The sequence below is a fragment of the Trachypithecus francoisi genome, unplaced genomic scaffold (assembly GCF_009764315.1).
Source record: "Trachypithecus francoisi isolate TF-2019V2 unplaced genomic scaffold, Tfra_2.0 Lachesis_group21, whole genome shotgun sequence".
Lineage (NCBI taxonomy): Eukaryota > Metazoa > Chordata > Mammalia > Primates > Cercopithecidae > Trachypithecus > Trachypithecus francoisi.
In genome coordinates this window covers 16628893-16651277 of record NW_022681467.1, presented here as the reverse complement: position 1 = coordinate 16651277, position 22385 = coordinate 16628893, and the positions used below count along the sequence as shown (strand labels likewise).

The 22385-nt window shown below is 36.8% G+C and overlaps 1 long non-coding RNA gene across 1 annotated transcript; it reads left to right on the top strand.

Moving 5' to 3' along the window:
• The first annotated feature begins 1040 nt into the window (after window positions 1–1040).
• LOC117068467 lies at window positions 1041–21716 on the top strand. Its single transcript, XR_004431145.1, has 2 exons — window positions 1041–1427; window positions 21117–21716. It is a non-coding gene; the product is annotated as an uncharacterized LOC117068467 (long non-coding RNA).
• Window positions 21717–22385: the final 669 nt, after the last annotated feature.

Here is a 22385-nt window from a genome sequence, read left to right as displayed (position 1 = left end):
GGTCTCTAGAAATGTAAAACATGTGACAGTATTTGAAATATGAGTTTGGCAATTTCATTGTACAATCAAGCAGTGTGATTGAACCCTTTGGAAGTACAATCTCCCACTCTCAATCTGTGCTACTTAAAGAAGAAACGTGCTGAATATTAAGGACAAATAAAGTCTCATTTCCTGTATTCTATCAATTTCTCAGAATTGTGCTTCAGTTTAGTTTGTTTCATATGAGGATCATGGCTCATTATTCAACGTTGTGGTTTTTCTTGAATTCTCTTATTACCTTTCATTTCCCTTGTTAACTAAGATATTTACTGGCCATTTTATTTTTAGATCATCATGCTTTTTCATCATACCACTTAACATAGGAAAGTGACTGTCTTCTTAAAGACTATCTCTGGTAGCTCACTAAGTTCCTTTTCTAATTTGAATTTATTGCCTTGTATGTCTGCTGCTGAGCTATGATTCTGGGATTTAATTTCATTGCTCTATTGGCTAAATTTGCAGTTTCTTACATGCCAAGTATTTCTCTTTCAGCAAGCAAAATAATTTATTGAATTATATTCTCTAGTAACTTTTAAAAAACATACACAAAAGAAATAAAGTTTCTGAAGCTTTGCATGTTTGAAAATGGCTTTATTTTCCCTTTACACTGGACTGGCACATTTTAATTTTCTAAGAAACATCAGATATCTATAATAGCCTTTTATGCTATAAATGCACATTAGGGTGTCTATACCCTGTGGAAATTAAAATCAGTAATTACACAGTTGTAGGATGAAATAAATTCTTGGACTTCTCCCATTAGAGTCCCCACAGTGAAGCAATAGTCCACATTTTACCTTTAGCCCCTGTTTTGTACCAGTTGGGAAATCAAAACTTTCATTAAACCAGCCTTCCTGGTAGATACTTAGAAGAATTACAACACTCTTCAGCATGTTTAGAAATGTCCTTATTCCTGCCCACATTTTACAAAGACATAATCACATGGTAGGTGTCTTTGGGACTTTTGAAATACATTCTGTGAACGAGAAGAAATGCCAACATGTTGGCAAAACTGATTATTTTCATTGTGGATCTCATGCTTGCTTTGGCCATTTTTATTATCTTTTATTTAATGGCTGTCATTGGTATTTTCATCTCTGTCGTTTTCTGTATTTTCAAAGCGGAGAGGGAAAAAAACTGTAACTTCAATCAGCCCTGAATCTGGGCGCTGGATGCTCGCAGTGCTACTGAGGAGCCTTTGGCAGGTGGCGCAAAGAAAGTCAGCTCCAAGCTGCTTCCGGTCCATTTTCCAGCTGTAGGAGAAGGGTCTTCCCTGCCCAAGGAGAGTGGTCCCCTCTTCTGAGGAGCGAGGAGCTCTCTGCGGTGGAGGAGGCATATGAAGACTTCCCAGAACACTGCACCCACCTGACTGAGAGGTACTTTTTAAGGTGAGCATTTTAGACACCAAGCTTCATTTTCCTTCTTAATGCAAGTACGATACATTCTTGAGAGGAGAGGAGAAAAACAAATTCTTTTAATCACTGCCTTCTAGATTTCAAAACTGGAGTTGTCATCCTCTACAAATACTACAAAAGTTTTTGTTTTTAGCTGAGAGTCTCGATTACCCAGTAAACCAAGGAATCCTACCTATGTTATTTTCTCTCCCAAACACTGATTAGACAAAGGGAAAAAGAGGATGAAACTTCGGTTTTAATCTCCTCTAGCAGTTTGGCTAAAAGGTTTGGTATAAGAGAAAGTTTGAGAAAATGGATGCTTTGATCATCCCTGTTCTATTTCACAACTTTGGTTCAATGGAAGCAAATTAGACCAGTTTTGCCTTGGTTTCTGACAGAAAAAATGACTACCATAGGTTCCCTGTGTTTGGGTTTTTGTGGTATAAATCCATATATTTTACAGTATTTGCACATATGTTTGCTTTCAGAAGGTTCTAGTAAGTTGATTTAATTTTAGCAGTTGTGATTACAACTTCTTAAAACCAAGTCCTTGTTTTCACATTTTATCTCCATTGACTTGTAGATTTCTGACTTCTTAACTTATTAAAAGTATTTCTTCCAAACAAACTGAAAAATCATTTCAGTCTAAATGTCAAATAATATTTAAATGAATTCCTTTAAAAATGTAGCAAAATCATACTCAATGAAGGAAAAATAATAGGCTTAACCTCAGAGGCCATAAATGCATAAACTTTTAGAAAAAAAAATAAAGTGCTTTAGTATAATAATGTTATCCATAGATCAGTAATGCTGCTTGTTGAAGAGTACAGTAGCTCCTCCACAGAAGAAACTGCTTAAATGTTGTCGAATGAGTACAGATTGTAGTAAGGGATTTTAAAATCATCTTCATTGCATCATTTCCAGGTTTATGCACAGAAGTAGAGGGGCTGACCTACCTGGTGGGATGGGGGATGCACAACCGAAGAATACCTTAAACAATTGCCCTGGCCAGGCGCAGTGGCTCATACTTGTAATCCCAGCACTTTGGGAGGCCAAGGCGGACAGATCATGAGGTCAGGAGATCGAGACCATCCTGGCTAACACGGTGAAACCCCATCTCTACTAAACATACAAAAAAATTAGCCAAGTGTGGTGGCGGGGTCCTGTAGTCCCAGCTACTCAGGAGGCTGAGGCAGGAGAATGGCATGAACCTGGGAGATTGCGCCACTGCACTCCAGCCTGGGCGACAGAGCAAGACTCCGTCTCAAAAACAACAACAACAACAACAAAAAAAAATTGCCCTTAACTGCTGATTATCTGCATGGAATTTACAATTATGGAAGCAGTATTTAACGAAATGGTTTTTCAGTTATAAGAAAACTTGACTACTATGCAAATATCTTGGAAGAGGCACCCAGAGTATGTTTCTGTTTGTCTTTAAATCTTGCCATTATTTTACTCCATACCATATGTAGAGGGTCTAGAGGGATGAGTAATAACTTAGGTAAATGTTGATTCAGAGGAGGCAGAAGAATAGGTCCTGCATGTGAGGCACTGGTGAAGTCAGGTATCACTGGGAAGAACTCAGGGGCAGGGGTAAGGAAGAGGAGTGTGGAAAAGAGACATGATGTGAATGCAGGATGTGATGAAATTGAAGGGCACCGAGTGAACATTCACCTTTGCCTTGTGTAAGCTTTTAGAAACTGAAGAAAACTCTACACTCTACTGTGCTAACATTCACTGGGGATGGTCCATGGTTGGACCCCAACAAAGATTTCTTGTGTGGTCTTGGCCATTTGCTCCAGAGTTCTCTTGCTTATCTCTTATGTGTTCCTAATGTAAGGGATTAGGGTTGATGGCAATGATTTGATAAGAAAGGAAATCAAAAACGCTTTACGTTTTGAATGTGTTCTGAAGCTGGTCCTCAACATCCACTGCATTCCTGTCTTATACCCGGCTTCAGAGGACCTGCTGGCCCCGCAAGGTGTTTAAGTTTGTGTAACCTGCCAGGTTCCTCCACCTCCACTTGAGTTATTTTTGCATCCAAAGCTGTCTGTCCCTTAGTTTCTATGTGGGTTCCAGAAAGGTAAGTTTAGTACTACTAACTTATAAATTCGGTTAGGTGAAAATTCATTTCTGAGACTTATTACTTATCAGTGATTCCACCAGGCAACCCAGGAACCTTTTGGCTCTATTTTTTAGACTACACCAGCCCACTCTTAAAATTCAAAAGGGTCTTGAGAGTCATTGAGTCCACTTCTCATCCAATATTATGAAGTATCTTCTATGAGACACTTGTCCAACTCACGGTCTGTGGGCTGCCTGCGGCCCAGGACAACTTTGAATGTGGGCCAACATAAATTCATAAACTTTCTTAAAACATTATGAAATTTTTTTTTGCAATTTTTGCTCATCAGCTAGCGTTAGTGTTAGTGTATTTTATGTGCTAGCATTAGCGTATTTTATGTGCTAGCATTAGTGTTAATGTATTTTATGTGTGGCCCAAGACAATTCTTATTTTTCCAATGTGGCCCAGGGAAGCCAAAAGATTGGAAACTCCTCCTCTATAATATCCCTGAAAGATAGTTGTCCACCTTCTGCTTAGCCATTCTGCATGAGCTGCAATTTTTTCCCTCACAAGGCAGTGTGTTGTTAAGAAGTTCTTTATAACATACAGTGGAAATCTGAGTCTCTACAACTTTCATTGCTTTGTCCTATTTTTACTCTGTTAAGCAATCCAGAAAACAGTTGACTAAGTACAATGACTTCACAGGAACCACAAACTCTAAGAAGAAAGATTAGCTTCTCCTTTTATAAATTTCCTGCTTTCTACACAAAGCGTTGAATAATGTTGCCTTTTTCAGTGCAAATACCCCATTTAAGATCATAATAGGAAGATAAATCTAGAATTTATTGTGTACATTATTAGAAAATTCTTGATGTGTCTTTTCTGACTTCTTGCACATATTTGCTAATCAAGAATTTTGAAATTCATCTCTTCAAAACTTCCTCAAGTCTGGGAGTGTTGCCAATTTGCACGGAAGAATAACATTTTATGAGTGCATTCATAACTATTAAAATGTAATTCTAATGCACTGACCCAATTTCACAGCACATCAAAAATTTAATTCAACCCAAAATGACTCTCACAGATGTCTGATAATTTTCCAGTGGATGTTATTTGTAAGGTCAGATAAATTTGAGCATTTTAGAAAATTGTCAATCTTGCCAATACAATTTTTTGTGAATACGGCAACAGGAATACCTCCAGTAGCAAGCTATGCTAATCTTTACAGAATGAAGCCCCCTTCATCAAAGATAGCTGAGAGTGGAGAAAATTGGGAAAGAGTGCAGCCATCACATTTCTGGTGGCAGTGGATTCAGTTAAAGAGGCCCTGGGGCTGGAGTAAGGAAGTCCCCATGTTCAGGATCCTCATGGCTTTATTAGTATGTCTGGGGGAGTCAGAGTGTTAGAAGCTAAAGATTTTCTGGCTTTGTGGAAGGCTGAGGGTGAGCAAGCTTCTAGAAGACAAGGAGAAAGTCAGTTCCTGGAATGCATATCTATAGTCTCTTTTTTGTTTCTGCCTCTGGTGACATTTCTAACAATATACAGTTGGCTGTCTCTGTGTATGGATTCCACATTTGTTAATTCAACCAACCATGTATGAAAAAATATTCAAAAAAATTTTAAAAGAACAATACAAAAATAACGCAAATTTTAAAAATATAGTGTAACAACGATTTACATACATTTACACTGTATTAGCTATTATAAGTAATCTAGAGATTACTTAAAGTACACAGGAGGATGTGCATAGATTAAATGCAAATATTATGCCATTTTATATAAAGAACTAAAGTATCCTTAGATTTTGGCAACACTGGGGATCCTGGAGCCAATCCCCTGTGAATACAGAGGGATAACAGTAAAAGCATTTGGATCTGGGAGTCCCTTTAGGATCTGGACCACACCACTTATTGGCCTTTATTTGTATCAAGTGACTGCCTCCTTTGGCCTCTTTTTCTCCATCTGAAAAGAAGGGCATATGAAACTAATGCCTTGGAAGTCCCCTTAAGGCCTAAACTACTACAAATGTTATCAACCAAAATGAGTTTAAAAGTCAGATGCCGGCCGGGCATGGTGGCTCACACCTATAATCCCAGCACTTTGGGAGGCTGAGGTGGGCAGATCACAAAGTTAGGAATTCAGGACCATCCTGGTCAGCATGGTGAAACCCTGTCTCTACTAAAAATACAAAAATTAGCTGGGCATGGTGGTGTGCACCTGTAATCCCATCTACTCAGGAGGCTGAGGCAGGAGAATGGCTTGAACCTGGGAGGGGGAGGTTGCGGTGAGCCGAGATTGCACCACTGCACTCCAGCCTGGACAACAGAGCAAGACTTCATCTCAGAGCCGGGAGAGGGGGGAAGAAAAGACACCTGGTCGGCCAAGATGGCACTTTACACAGATGGTTTCTCAGCATCTGTCACTATACTTTGCTAATACCTGGGAAATGCATGAGTTGTGGGAAGCCTCAGGGGCAAGGTGAGAGTTTTCAGGAGTACTTATAGGACTAAGGGTAAACTCTTAGAATAAATTTTCTTGGGGGCCCAACATTTATCTTCATGTCCCCCTTGCACCACCTGCTCACAACTAAAGTGCAACATGATATGCATACCTACATCCCACAAGTATCCATTGTCCTGTGTGTTCAGACAGGTTATCTAAACATCTAAACCCAAGCATTTTTGTTCTATGTACAAGCAAGGTATCTGTTTTATATTCAGTATTAATCACTTGGATTATTTTGCCTCCCAAGATATTAATTTGTTCAACTATAAAATGAATATATGGTGTAAATACTATCAAAGAGTACCACCTGGGTTAATATTATTTTAAGGGTATATTGAGTAGCTATTCTTTGCTATTAACTCTACTAAGGGGTTTGGCCAAACAAAGACACATAACATAGAGATGTAGACTTCAAAAGAGTTCTCATTTTATTTCCATTTGAAAGCATCCATGAACTAAACATGAACTAGAAACCTCAGGTAAAGTAATTAACTAAACAAAAAAAACAGTAATGCTTTTTCAAAAGTTAAAGTTTCAATAAAGTCCCAGAGTTTGCCATCTTCGATTTTGTTTATTTTTAATATCCTGTGTTTTGAATGTGAAAAGCCAGACAATCTAATTGTTTTGCATTGTAAATCATCTTTTTTGACTTATCAGAAAGAATTTGCTAAAGGTAAATGAACTATGTGTCACTCATTTCTTGGGTATGACACCAAAAACACAGGGAAAAAGTGAATTTTTTTTCAAAATTAAAAACTTTTTATCAAAGGACACAAGTAACAGAATAAAAAGGCAACTCACATTATGGGAGAAAAGATTTGCAAATCATGTGTCTAACAAGGGATTAATGTCCAAAATATATAAAGAACTCCTACAACTCAACAACAACAAGAATAAAAACTTGATTAAAAAATGGGCAAAGGATTTCAATAGATATGTCTTCAAAGGAGATATACAAATGGCCAATATAACGTGAAAAGATGCTCAATAAAAACCACAGTGAGATATTACCTTATACCCATTAGAGTGATTACTACTTTTAAACAGCAGCAGAAAATAAGTTTTGTTGAGAATGGGAGAAATTGGAACTCTTGTGTATGTAAAATGGTGCAGCCACTGTGGAAAAGAGCATGCCAGTTCCACAAAAATTAAAAAGTAGTGTATGTGATTCAGTAGTGTATTTGGTGTACATATTGTACACCAAAGTTGATAGCAACATTACTCATAACACCAAAAGGCAGAAGAAATTAAAGTGTCCATTGATGAACGAATGTATGAACAAAATGTAGTATATTCATTCAATGAAATATTATTCATCGTTAAAGAAGGAAATTCTTCCATATGCCACAACATGGATAAATCTTGAAGACTTTTTTTTTTTTTTGAGATGGAGTCTCGCTATGTCACCCAGGCTGGAGTGCAGTGGTGTGATGTTGGCTCATTGCAACCCTCGGCCTCCCGGTTTCAAGAGATTCTCCTGCCTCAGCCTCCTAAGTAGCTGGAACTACAGGTACGCACCACCACACCCAGCTAACGTTTGTTTTATTTTATTTTATTTTATTTTACTTTATTTTATTTTTATTTTTAGTAGAGATGGGGATGGGTTTTCACCATGTTAGCCAGGATGGTCTTGATCTCCTGACCTTATGATCTGCCAACCTCGGACTCTCAAAGTGCTGGGATTACAGGTGTGAGCCACCGTGCCCAGATGAAGACTTTATGTTACATAAAATAAGCCAGTCACAAAAAGACAAATACTTCCATATAATTGCAGTTATATGAGGTAAACAGAGTTGTCAAATTCATAGAGAGAGAAAGTAGAATAGTGGTTGCTAGAGACTGGGGAAGGGGAACATGGGGCATTGTTGTTTGATGGGTACAGGATTTCAGTTTTGTCCAAAGAAAAAGCGTTCTGTGGATCGACAGTGGTGATGATTGCAAAACAATGTGAATGAACTTAATGTCCCTGAACCATACACTTGAAAAATGGCTAAGACGGTAAATTTTACATTCTGTATATTTGAACACAATAAAAAAAAATAAAAAAGGAAGTAGATCAATTATATTCTGGCTTTTATTATTATTTTTTTTTGAGACAGAGTCTCACATTGTTACCCAGCCTGGAGTGTAGTGGCGTGATCTTGGCTCACCGCAGTCTTGCCCTCCCAGGTTCAAGCTATCTTTCTGTCTCAGCCCCAGTAGCTGGCATTACAGGTGTGCACCACCATGCCCTGCTAATTTTTGTATTTTTTTATTTTGTAGAGACAAGGTTTCACCATGTTGCCCAAGCTAATCTTGAACTCCTGAGTTCAAGTGATCTGCCTGCCTCAGCCTCCCAAAGGGCTGGGATTACAAGTGTGAGCCACTGCACTTGGCTCTGGCATTTTTTTTATAATTATAAAATGTCACATTTATTGCTACTGTGCTGTTAAATACAGGACAAGTCTCCAAATTGACTTTAAAGAGGATCATTTCAAAATCTCAATAATCTAGCCAGCTGTGTCGACATCTATACAATTATTTTTCTTTAAAAAAATGACTTTTTTTCAAAACCAGTTACCTTGAAGCACTCAGAGCACAATTTCCACCCAATAATTGTGGTTTTGTCCACCTCCTCATAATTTTTCCATTTTTTGTGTTGTGTTAATCTCATTATATGTGTATAACATATGTAGATATAAATATATCTACTTATAAAGATAGATATCTGTTATATCGGTCTGTATATAGATAATTATGTTAAATTATCTATATAATTATATTATAGATATATAATTATAGATAATAATATAGATAATATAATGATACCTATATACAGATATAACAGATATCTATCTATATAGGTATAATTCAATTATGTAATTGAATTGTATATAGAATTATATATGTATATATAATTTATTTTTTTGCCTGATTATAAAAACTAGGCTATGGGGAATGATGGTTTTCACAGGGGGTATTTTGTATAGGTAAACTATCCAGATTATTTGGCTTTTAAAAACTGGATAGGACATATATGCCCAGTCTCAACCATGGCTCCATAATAAAATCACCAGCAAGGTATTTAAAAATAATAGTTTTTTGGTTCTAGGGTAAAGCCCTGACATGGAGATTTTAAAAACATCACCAAGTGATTGTAATTTGTGGCTACAATTGAAAACTACTACCCTAGGTTCTCAGTCATTGAATTATATTAGTCTGATCATTTGGTTTGTTCTTGGCACTGATAACCATGAAGTATCTTATCTTAGTTTGTTTTGTGTTGCTCTGACAGAATACTTGAGACGGAGTAATTTATAAAAAATTGTCTATTTTGCTCATGGTTCTGGAGGCTGAGAAGTCCAAGACCATGGTGTCAGCATCTTGTGAGGGCCTTCATGCTACATCATTCCTTGGCAGAAGCAGAAGGACAAAAGAACATGAAAGCAAGAGAGAGATGTGGCCAAACTTGCGTTTATAACTAACTTACTCCCACAATAATGACATTAATCCATTTATAACAGCAGAGCCCTCACGAACAAATCACCTCTTGTTAGGCCCCACCTCCAAACACTGTTACCATGGGGAATTAAGTTTCCAACACATGAATCTTGAGAGACACACTCAAGCCATAGTATATTTACACTGATTAGCTAGTTTTTCATAATGAAGAATTCAATATTAGTAAGCCATACCATGAAATCCTACAAATAAGTATGGTATGTTCTTAGATAAATTAAAAACAATTCATAACAATTCAGTAGCACATTTATCAGATTTGCTTTCAGTCTTGAACAAGGTGAGTCAACAATTCACTTGATGCTTAATGGCAGTTAATTCAATATAAAAACACAACAATGACCTGAAAGCCTAACCTGAAGGTTCTTATCAAGAGATACCAAAGTAAAGACAAAATAAAACAATTGCAGAATATTTACTATGTGATTGCTCTTAAGGGAGACTCCTGAACTAGGTGACAACCATATTCTCAGAGATTCAGGTTCATTTTTTCTGTTGGGTATTAAGCCATCATGCTGTAAATTTCCAAGCATGAGTTCTTCCCAAAGCCCATTTATTCTTCACATTGCCTCATGCATGCTCAAAATCCTAGCATCAAACTAACAGCATGGTTTATTTCTTCTCTGGGAGCTATAGAAGTAGACTCCATTTGAAGTCTTGGCCCTATGCCCTACACATTGTTGCCAGAATAATCTTGGCAAAATTTGTGCTCAAAGACTTGTAATAATTCTCACTCACCTAAAATAGAGTAATCGTGAATAACTTAATCTGGTATTCTTAGTTTTCTAGACACTATCTTTCCAGCCTTATTACCAATGATTTCACTATGCATTGCTGAGATTCAGCTGACCTAAATTAAATGTGGCTAGTCTGGGCTCCAAGCTGCAGGTTGGGCCCAATGCCTGGTCCACAGGTCCCTCTTCCTTCTTGAACTGGCAGCTACGTGAGGCATGATCTTCTCTTTGTGATGGATGGCTGGAGCACAAGAAGGACATAGGGACACATGTTGACTTTTACAGTGTAGACTTGGAGTTGGCACATTGTCACTTTGGGTTATATTCCATGGGTCGAAGAAAGTCACATGACTGGGCTCAACATCAGTGGGGCAAAGAAGTGCATGCTGTCTACAGAAGTCATGGAGGGAGGTGGTGAATATATATCTGCTGAACAACAGTATAATAAATCCATAAAATGTAACAGAATAAAATTTTTCATAATCAATAATACTACTAATATTATTAAATAGTTCTTATTTTATGTAAAATAAAATGCAGGCTTAACATTGCTTGAGTGAAGTTTGATATAGGATTTGAAGTCCATATTCTTAAATGTTTGAGTTTTTTTAATGACTTCCATTGAACAGAGATCAGGTCCACTTACTGGAAAGAAGTGTTTAGAAACTGAGTTCTTTCTATGGCCATTTTTCAAGGCTGGAAATTGTTCCACGATACGTTGTTTGAGTTTCTTTCTCTTCCTCCATCATCCCTGATAATGGCTAAGCTCTCCCAGAAGTGCACACAGATGAGGCCAAACGTAGTACTGTCTTGGTAGAGAGAACAGGGGCTTTGGTGCAAGGAAAATGAGTCAACTACAGACTGGCTCTGAACTTAGGCCAGGTCATGTAAACTCACAAGTCTATATAGTTATTTAGTAAAACTTGCCTGAACTGACTAATGGGTTGCTGTGTTCATTACGTGAGATACTATCAGAAAACACAATTGGAAATATTAATTATAAAATAGATATCCTTATGTATACAACCAAAGTCACATGTCACTTAAAGAGGGGGATATATTTCTGAGAAATGTATTGTTCAGTGATTGTATCATTGTGTGAAAACATCATAGAGTGTACTACACAAATCTAGTTGGTATAGCCTACTACATGCCTAGGCTATATGGTATGGTCTATTGCTCTTGGGCTGTAAACCGGTACAGCAAGTTACTACACTCAACACTGCAGGCAATTGTAACACAGAGGTATCAAACATAAATAAACCTAGAAAAGGTACAGTAAAAATATGGTATAAAAGATAAGAAATGGTATATGCCAGTAAAGAGCACTTACCATGAATGCTGCTTGCAGGACTGGAAGTTGCTCTGGCCGAGTCAGTGAGGGAGTGGTGAGTGAATGTGAAGGCCTGGAACCTTACTGTACACTGTAGACTTCATATACACTGTACACTTAGGCTACGCTAAATTCATTTAAAATATTTTTCTTTCTTCAATAATAGCCTTAGCTTATTATAACTTAAACGTTTATAATTTTTAAAACTTTTCAACTCTTTAAAAATAATACTTTGTTTAAAATACAAACAGCATACAACCATACAAAAATATTTTCTTTATATCCACATTTTTTGAAAAAAATTCTATTTTCATTTTTATGTTGTTGAAAACTAAGACATAAACAATACATTTGCCTAGGCCTACACAGGGTCAGGATCATCAAGATCACTGTTTTCTGCCTGTACACTGGAAGATATTCAGGGGTAATAACACGTATGGAGCTGTCATTTTCTATGGTAACTATGCCTACTTCTGGGTACTTCCTGAAGGACTTGCCTGAAGGTGTTTTACAATTAACTTTTTGTTTAATAAGTAGAAGGAGCATACCCTAAAGCAACAATAAAAACTGTAGTATAGTAAATACATAAATCAGTGACATATTTATTATTATTATACATTATTATGTACTGCACACAGTTGTATGTGCTATGCTTTCATGTAACCGACAGCACAGTAATTTTGTTTACACCAGCATCACCACAAACAATGTTAAGTAATGCATTGTGCTGTGATGTTGTGTTGGTTACGATTTCACTAGACAACAGGAATTTTTAAGCTTCATTTTGATCTTATGGGACCACTGTCATAAATGTGGTTGTTGACTAAAACATTGTTATGCAGTTTTGAAATTACATAACTGCAATTTGTCTAGACTACATTCTCTATAGATTCTAGTTTTTTTCTACTGGGTTTACTTACTTAATATACTTTGCCTTTAGCTAGTAGTCAGTTGCCATTAAGAATAAAGCAAAACATTTTCATTTATAAATGGCTAATGGCATTCCCACATTAATTCTTGTCCTTAGAGACCATTGACTGAAATAGATTATAATAAATATGATCAATTAGCTAATCACTTAATGAATCTTTTGGTACACAATAATTGTTTCAAATTTTCCATTGCATAATACCACCTAATAGATATTGACCACAAAGGAAATATCCCATTGAATCAAGTAATTTTTTCCTCATTTTTAATATATGTGATAATTATCTCAATAAATATCTTGAGACTTACTAAAATTCAGTCAAGTAGCCCTGTTAAAATACTTAAGGATTGCTAAAATTCTCCATTTCACTTTATGTGTGAATGGTTTGCTGAAAAGAAAAGAAATAAATGATTGAGACATATATCCTGGATTTATTTTTCATTTTGAATTTTGATCTTTAGGAATTTTATTTAATAACAAAATAATAATAATAATAGCAAATAATAATAAGTGATTTCACATCATTGGTAGTTTTGACAAGTTCAAAAGAGCCAAGTACAGATTTATTTTAAAACAAGACTTAGGCTGGGAGCAATGGCTCATGCCTGTAATCCCAGCACTTTGGGAGGCCACAGCAGGCAGATCATTTGAGGTCACGAGTTCAAGACCAGCCTGGCCAACATGGTGAAATCCCATCTCCACTAAAAATACAAAAATTAGCTGGGTGTGGTGGCACCACACCTGTAGTCCCAGCTACTTGGGAAGCTGAGACAGAAGAATCACTTGAACCCAGGAGGTGGTGGTTGCAGTGAGCTGAGATCACACCATTGCGCTCCAGCCTGGGTGACAGAACAAGATTCTGTCTTAAAACACACACACACACACACACACACACACACAAAACAAAAAAACAAAAAACAAGACTATGTTTCTGAGGTAAGCCTGCCAAATTTAGGCAATGTATTTGGAAAGACTTTTTATTTCTAGGTGTTATATTCCTTAGAGCTAGATTCATTTAACTGGAGAGTACTTACAGTATGCTTGAGAAAAATAATATAAACATAACTGCTGTGGAATTATGGAACTGTGTTTATATATCACAGATCTCAGAGATATAAATTAATCATTCAGTGAAAAATACAATCCCTGAAAATGGACATGACTATAATAAAATCAATGAGCAGTTATGTATAAAATCCAACTTTCTTAAATATATGTTTTATAAACACTAATATAAAATACAAATGTGAATAAATAGAAATTTTCTCCAACAATTTTGTCTTTAGTTTGAAAAGCATAGTCTTCTGCAAAGTTCATAAATTGGTATGTACACGTTTTCAGTTATCCTACGGTGGAGATCATCTTGAAACTTCAAAGTGAACATGTTGACATAGGTCACAGAACAACACATTAATAAGAGCCCCCAAATGAATTGCCACACAGCAGACTTCATTCTATCTCTTTTAAGTAATGAAATAGTCTTCCTTTTAATGAAAAATGCTCCAGGCCCTGACAAGGGTGAGGGTAGCGTGAAGATAAAAGGATTCTAATTCCAATTAGCAGTATATGGAGCGCCCATTGCCAAAGCATTTCAATTCCTCAAGTATCTGTAGTCTTGACAATGTGACACTACAACAAACTCCTCCCTGCAGAGGGTGGTGGCATGTGTTTCTCCATTTTTGAATCTGGGCTGGCCTCTGGACTTGGCGAGGCCAATAGAGATTTAAACCTGGGTCTCAAGGGACCCAGCTTGAGTTGGCCTGGGTCTCAAGGGACCTGGCACTTTTGCTCCCTTTCTGCTGGAGTCCTGCCAGCATCTTGGGAACAAGTTTCAGAAGATTGCTAGAGAATGGGAGCACATGAAGAGCAGATCGCAACCATCCTAGGGGAGGCCAGCCTGGACCAGCTATAACCACCTGTCTCCCAAACATGGAGAGAGGCCCCGGAGAGCTGCATACCTGACCCACAGTGAACCACAGATGCGTGAGGGAGTCCAGGTGAGATCACAAGAACATCCAGCTGACCCATAAGCTTATAAGCAGTAGTATCTACTTATCATTCTTAGCTACTGCTTTTGAGTTGTGCCAACTCATGCTGGAGGTACAGTGTTTTTTAGAATATCTCTGCTTTCTAAGAAACTTTTAATTTTTCCCCCCACAGAAACTGCTGTTTTCATGCTAGATTTAATCAAACTTATGGTGGTTTTGTAATTGTGAGATAATTCATTGGCTTAAGGCACATTTGTAGAAACTCCTGTAAAATGTGTTTGAATGAAGTAAGCAAATGAATTTCTTGTCTCGTTGTCCTATACCTTAGACTAGCTAACTAGTAAATTTGTACATAGTAAAAAGTAAATAGTGAAAGAAGGTATAAGTAAGAAGCAGTAAAAAAACAAAGTAGCAAAATGCTTTGTTCAAATAACACTGCCAGTACCAAAAGCTGGAGTCCAAATGAAAAAAAAAAAAACTAAAATGAGTACTAGTTTGCAGATTTAAAAACCAGTTCAATTGAATATATAGTATTGAAAGCAGAAACGATGTCAGGATGATAGAACTAAGTCTAAATATAACTTTGCTCTCAAACATGTCAAGATATACATTAAAATGAATTAAAAATTTTCACAAATTAAATTAAAAAGTAGCTCAGGAGGCTGAGGCAGGAGAATGGCGTGAACCTAGGAGGTGGAGCTTGCAGTGAGCCAAGATCACGCCACTGCACTCCAGTCTGGGCGACAGAGCGAGACTCCATCTCAAAAAAAAAAAAAAGTAGCAAACACATATCCTATAAAACACGGATAATATAGAGAAATTCTAAAAGGGTAAAAACTTTCAAAGCTTAAACAAATCCAGACCAGGAAAATATTAATACAAAATTGAAAGTATGATACTAATGCCAGAGAAGTTTGAATTCAAGGAAGAGTCTAAAAAAGTTTAAACACATAAAGATGAAACATTTAGAACACACATTTACCTAAATAATAAGATAACAATAAATAACGTAGCAAAAACAATGACAAAACCATAAATTTCAATAAATGCTAGGAAAAAAATATAGATAAGAAAAAATTTGAAATTCTGAACAAAATAATTGAAGCTAAAATAATAAAAATATATTAAATTCTATAGTCTTATAGACTATACTTCACTTTAATCACTTATATTTATAAAGCAATTGTCTGTATATTAGGGGAAAAGCAGAAATAGTACAGACTACATTCTTGATGCACATACACAAACACACACAAAACATAAAAAGTAATAATGAAAATCAGGGAGAAAAACTACAACCACCCTGAAATTTGTAATTTTCTTCCCATAAATGTCTAAGATCAAAGAAGTAATCAAAATTATAATTGCAAAGTATTTAGAAATTATTATAATCAAAACAATAAATATTAGAAATTAAAAGCAGAGAAAAATACCTAGCCTTGCGTATCTATATAACTAGCAGGAAAGAATAAAAACAAAAGAATTTAGCTGCTCAAGACCAAAAGTTAGAAAATAATAACAAAATAAACGTAAGAAAAGGAAGAAAATAATAAAGATAAAAGCAAAATTAATTAATTAGGAAACAAAGTGGGTAAATAGATTGAAAATAAGCAACTAAGAGTGAAATAGTAACTTGCTAATGAACCTAGTCGCCAAAAGGAAAAAGCACAATATTAAATTTTGAAAATGAAGAATAACAAAAACAGAGAGGAACCTAAAACTACCCAAAGAAAGTACGTTGCACACTACAAATAAATTGGAAATTTTTCCTGATATTGAGGATTGTATTGAAAAACAGAATTCCCAGGATTGACTCCAGTCACAGAATGTAGCACATATTTACACATTCGCTTCCTAGAAGCGATCACAAGAAATTGATACCAATTACTTCTTTGGGAAAGAAACTTGCAGGGGAAGGAGAGAAGTTTCTTTTTTGTTTCATTCCTGACTGAACTGTCTCTATGTCCATATTTGATTTTTTTTAAAATATGGGCTTATTGGGAAATTAGATTATATCTTTATTTGTAGTAAGACAAATGGAGAAAAACAAAGAATGGTGGCTCATGCCTGTCATTCCAGCACTTTGAGAGGCCAACGCGGGCGGATCATAAGGTCAGGAGATTGAGACCATCCTGGCTAACACAGTGAAACTCCGTCTCTACTAAAAATACAAAAAAAAAAAAAATTAGCCCGGTGTGGTGGTGGGCGCCTGTAGTCCCAGCTACTTGGGAGGCTGAGGCAGGAGAATCGCTTGAATCTAGGACGCAGAGGTTGCCATGAGCCGAGATTGCGCCACTGCACTCCAGCCTGGGCAACAGAGTGAGACTCTGTCTCAAAAAAATAATAAATGAATAAATAAAAATAAAGAATAAAAGGCACAATCATGAGTAGAACACAAAGGCTGATGATCAAGCAGTCCAGCCAGAGAGATGATGGGTGGAGGCTGGAAGAAACAGACCCAGAGACCTTGTGCTGGGCAACATCTGTTTCTACACCTGCCTGGCTACCCCACGGACTATCACTTAAAGTTCTAAAGTATACCATGTTGGTATATGTATTTGTTTTTCAATATTTACTTAGATTTATTGTGGAAAAATATCCAGTATATCCAGCTATTTAACAAAATTGAGGATTAAAACTATTTGATTTGGTGCTATTTTTGGACATGCATATTACACCAACAGAATAGCTGCTGACGCAAACCTGTTTGTTCCCTCTAGACAAGGAGATTAGAAAGAGTAGGTAGGTTCCTCCCTAAGAAAGAAGCAAGTAAGTTGAAATACAATTTGTTTTGTTTCTTGTATTTGAAAGTGCAGTTTAAACAAGCCAAATAGATACCATATGGCCTTCAGTAATTTGACATTGAAGAACAACGCATGATTTGTATTCTATTTCCAGCTACTGCACAGTGAGTGTGCTGTGATACCACGTTTTTAAATTCCTCTCTGCCTTTGCCCTTGTTGCCTCTTAGAGGCATTACATTTATTTATTCACTATTCATTTCTTCTCTTTTTTTAACCAGTGAACTCCAAAACAGATTGAAACTAAAAATAAATAAATAAATAAGTTCAAACTAAAATTTCTCCTTTTTAGTGACCTCACTGAAGCTGTGTCATTATCTGGGGTAAATACCCAAGGTTTGTCTCTCCCCCAAGAAGATTAAGGGGACACGCAGGGGGAGGGAGTTTAGGAGTGGAGGTTTACTAGCTAAAAGAAAGAGAAAGGAGAATAGCTCTCTCTCTTGTGAAACAGAGGGGCTCCTGAAAGGGAAAAACCAGCCTGTGGCGTATATACTGCACCAGATTTTATAGGCAGGCTTGAGGAGGTAGTGTCTAATTTACTAGGGCCCACAGATTGGTTGGACCAGGTGTGATGTTTACATAGCGCACAGGGAAGGCTGGCCAGCCCACCCTAATCTTATTATGCAAATCGGCTTTTCATTTGGCTGGGGCCATCTTGTCTGCTCCTTACTGTATGCATAGGGGGCAAAAGAAGGGAACATGGAGTCACCATTTTGAACATGCCTAGTCCCAGGTAGCCTTTTCCTCTTGGCACAACTACTGGCATTCACTTGTGCAAGTTTCCAGCTTGCTTGTCTATGTCTGCAGCTCGGTTTTACAGGCTGCTCTTTGTTAGAAAAGAAAATGATTTGGGGGCTGGTTTTCATTAAAAGGAAAACTTTACCAAGTATTCCCATCCCCTCACTGTCTGCCTAAATAATTTTTTCTTAACCCCTATATCATCACCACCTCTGTGAGTTAACATTGTTTTGTTCACACTCCTAAGTATAGCACTATTTTGTATTGTGATAGTATATATAGCCCTGACTCCCCTACTAAACCCCAAGCTTCACAAGGTCAGGGCCATGTTTCATTGTTTTAGAAATCTGTAACACCTAACATGTTCTAGATTACTTTTAAATGTTAAGAGAATTGTATTAAAAATTAAATACTTAAATATTTTTAGATCAAAGCATCAAAGTTAATATCTTTGTAAGGGTTCTATTATGAGTAGTAATTAGATTTTCCCATTAAGTTTGAAGAATGCCAGTTCCACAATGCAGACTACTAACCACTATATGATCACAGCTGAAGGAAGCCAGTTTCAAATACCACAGTCATCCCTCATTTTATCTACAACATGGCTATATATGACCACATTTGGGTTCCCAATAAGTAATGAGAGACGCAGAAGCATTTAATGTTGCCAAAAAAAGAATCATACCATGGCCATGCTGATCTGTTTGTCTGTCATGATAACTAGTGCGGCTTTCTTTGATAACCAATAGGAATAAGGAATTCCCTACAAGTACATAGTACTTAAACTAATATTTTAATAACCTACTTCAACATGAATTTTCAGTCCTCTTGGATGGCTAACAAGATGATCCCCTCCTCCTCAAAACTGCATCATATATTTATTCATTTATCTTTTCAATCAATAGTCATTTATCAGGTGCCTGTCAATTTAGGAGACACTATGCTAGAGACACTTACACAGCATAGGCGAGTGTTTTAAAAAGTGAAAATACTTTATACATTCATCACTTTCTCACTACACTGCTTTGACACCACACAAGAAAGGTGTAACAGTTTCTCTTGGGTTTTGCTCATAGCTTCCCCAACAGATAAGAACGTTTTATTTCATTTAATTTTATTTTAAATTTATTACTTCATGAAAGTGAGATAAAATTTGCCTCATTATCATAAGAAATATGGAAATGAATACTGGACATTTTCTAAGCACATGCATAGTACAGTGGACTCACAGCTTCCACTCTGTGTTTCTCAGTGATGGAGGAATTAGTGAGGTCTGTTCATCAGTGCCTGCCATGGGGAGGGTGAGGGGCAGGGTTAAGGCCTCACATTTATAGCAGGCCTCATCCTGTTCCAGATGTAATCTCCACATGCAGCCACAGCAAGAAGTTGCAGGGTTGAAAGATAATACCACTTGAATCCTTGAAAATAAACACTAAAAATATTTCCAAATGTTTGACCCAGTTTGGTCATTTTTTTCATTCTATTTTCTTCATTTTGGTCGCTTCTTAATTTTGTTTAAGGTTCCTACTAAATTATTTGAATCATGATCCTGGCTCAGTATTCTTATTTTCTCATTTTTCTCAGTTCCTGATTCAAGTGCCTTATTTCCTAAAACCTTAAATGTCAAAGATCCCGGGAGGGACAGGTGGGGCTGAGGGGAGAAAGACAATATATAGAACTCTCAAATATGTCTTTCAAAAGAGTGTCATAAAAAACTTTTAAGACAGTATTTATTTACTTACAATTTATGCACCTCAAATCAAAGAAAACACAGTAGGGTGTCTCTTCCCTCAATATGATTGTCCCCCTCCCCTTCCAAATGGCATTAATTTAAAAGGAAAAAATAGGGTAGAATTCTGTGTTCTTCCTTCTTCCCAACTTGGTACCATAATTCGCATGCTCCTCCTGCCCACCAAATTCATACCTTTTATCAGTCTTATAGGCGTAATTACAAGGAGAAAATTTCATTTAATTGTATTCATTTTATTTTAGAAAGGAGACTGAAACTTTGGAGGATTGATAAAAATATTTACAAAGCTATGAAGTATGTGCTTTTTTTTGTTTTGTTTTGTTTTGTTTTGTTTTGAGACGGAGTCTCGCTTTGTCGCCCAGGCTGGAGTGCAGTGGCTGGATGTCAGCTCACTGCAAGCTCTGCCTCCCAGATTCACACCATTCTCCTGCCTCAGCCTCCCGAGTAGCTGGGACTACAGGCGCCTGCCACCTCGCCCGGCTAGTTTTTTGTATTTTTTAGTAGAGACGGGGTTTCACCATGTTAGCCAGGATGGTCTCGATCTCCTGACCTCGTGATCCGCCCGTCTCGGCCTCCCAAAGTGCTGGGATTACAGGCTTGAGCCACCGCGCCCGGCCAGTATGTGCTTAAGTAAACTAATTTCACCAGTTCTCTTGATATTTTTTAAAAGTTGAAAATAGTGAAAAAATATAAAAATAAAAATATGCTATATTCTCACATTAAAAAAAAAATCCTGTGAAAGGGAGAACTCAAAAATCTGTTCTCTAATACTTTGCCCTTGAGGTTACCACTGTTCAGAGCTTGATATTTGTTCTTCCCAAGTTTTTCTTAGACTTATTGTGAAATGTGTATGTGCTTATCTTGTAAAAATAATATTGAGCACAGGGCTTATCCATCCTTGTCTGGTACCTGGGGAGATTTGGGGAGGTGGAGAGACTGGTGCATGAGAAGGACCTGGTAAGGAAGTGGTTGGGCTCTGAATTGGTTGGTTTGCATTTGAAACGTTTGCTAGCAGGAGAGTTGTTGACTTACTATCTCTAGAAATTAGTGAACCCTGTGAGGCAGGAGCAAGGCCCTGGATGTCAAGCCTTCAGAATACAGAAAATCAAAAGATGCAAGGTTAGTATACCCTCATACTTGCTTTTTTAATTTAAAGAAACCCAGAGAATTTGCTTAAGTGTTTCAAGCTAACAAACATTTTATTCGTGTGGCGTAAATAATATATGAACAGACTTTTATGAGTAATATAACATCTGCAGCTCTTAGAAAATAAAACATAGTTAATTAGAGAAGGCATGAATTATGTAATCATTACTTTTATGTTTTGTTCTTTCTAGGTCATTCAAACTCATCTACACATGAATAACAATGAAATTCTCATAAAGAAGAGGAAATACCCAGGAGGCATGAAGAGTCATCATGCTTCAAAAGTGCATGTATTAGGACTTCATGACCTCAGGAAAAGTAGACCCCATAACTCTTAAAAGCTCAACCTTGGAAAAGAGAAACATGCTGTTTGATGACACAGCACTGAAACTTGTTGAAATATCCTTGGAGCTTGAGATGTTGAGAGCCATCAAAATGTTCTTAACAATTAAATTGAAAAATGTTTCTTCAAAATGTCTTAGCCAACCAAATACAAACATTTTTGTAATTGTGAAAAAAAAAAAAACCTCGCCAATTGCCTTTGCTAGTCTCAGCACAGCCCAAGAGGAGCATCCTTCATGAGCCAACTGAAAAACAGTGTGCAGTCTATGCTTCTGACCAGATGGGCTTCTCTTGTCACCATAACATTATGTATTAGGACTTCATGTATTATGTATTATGTCAACACTTTATTCATTATGTTGATCATACTCTGTATTTCACTTGCTCTGGTTATTTGTAAAGCTTTTCCCATTTCATCATTAGATGATCCTTAAATTTTAGCAACTGCATTTTAGTCTCTCTGTATTCTTAATAGTGCCTGCCCAAGTGACATATTAATAAGCATTTTTTTCTGAATCAATAACCACCCCCCAAAAAAATCTGCAGCCATAGTCGTAAATACTGTACATTCAACAGAGAAGTGGAAATGAATGAAGGACCAATTTCGAGGAAGAATTAGAGTTCTCAAAAGTTTAGCAAGTATAATCAGGAAGTTTTTTAAAATTTAACAAATTCAACAAGTATGTCAACAAGTATTCAACAAGTTAGAGTTATAAACATTTGTTCAAAGTTTTACACATGGTTAATACCTTCAGAGCAGTTAGTCAGCAGCAAGACTCTCATTTTTAAACCTTTACCCCTTTGTTCATTTTAAGGGTGGAGACCATTAAGGATAGAGACCATGTTGATGTCAGAACAATTGGTCCAGGGGTGTGTGAGGAGCTACTAGGAAGGGAGAAGCAGGGAAATGTGGACCCAAGCAGCATAGTGTTCCCCAGAAAGTTGGGTTGGACACTAGTGTGTACATGCAGGAAAAAGTAAAACCACGAAGATGTGTTAATCTGAACAATGCTGTGAGCAAATGAGACACAGTTCTCCAGGGGACACTCTGAGAAACTACACAGAATACACTTCAAAATTGTCTACCAGAAGGACAAATGAGAGGAAGGATGATCCAT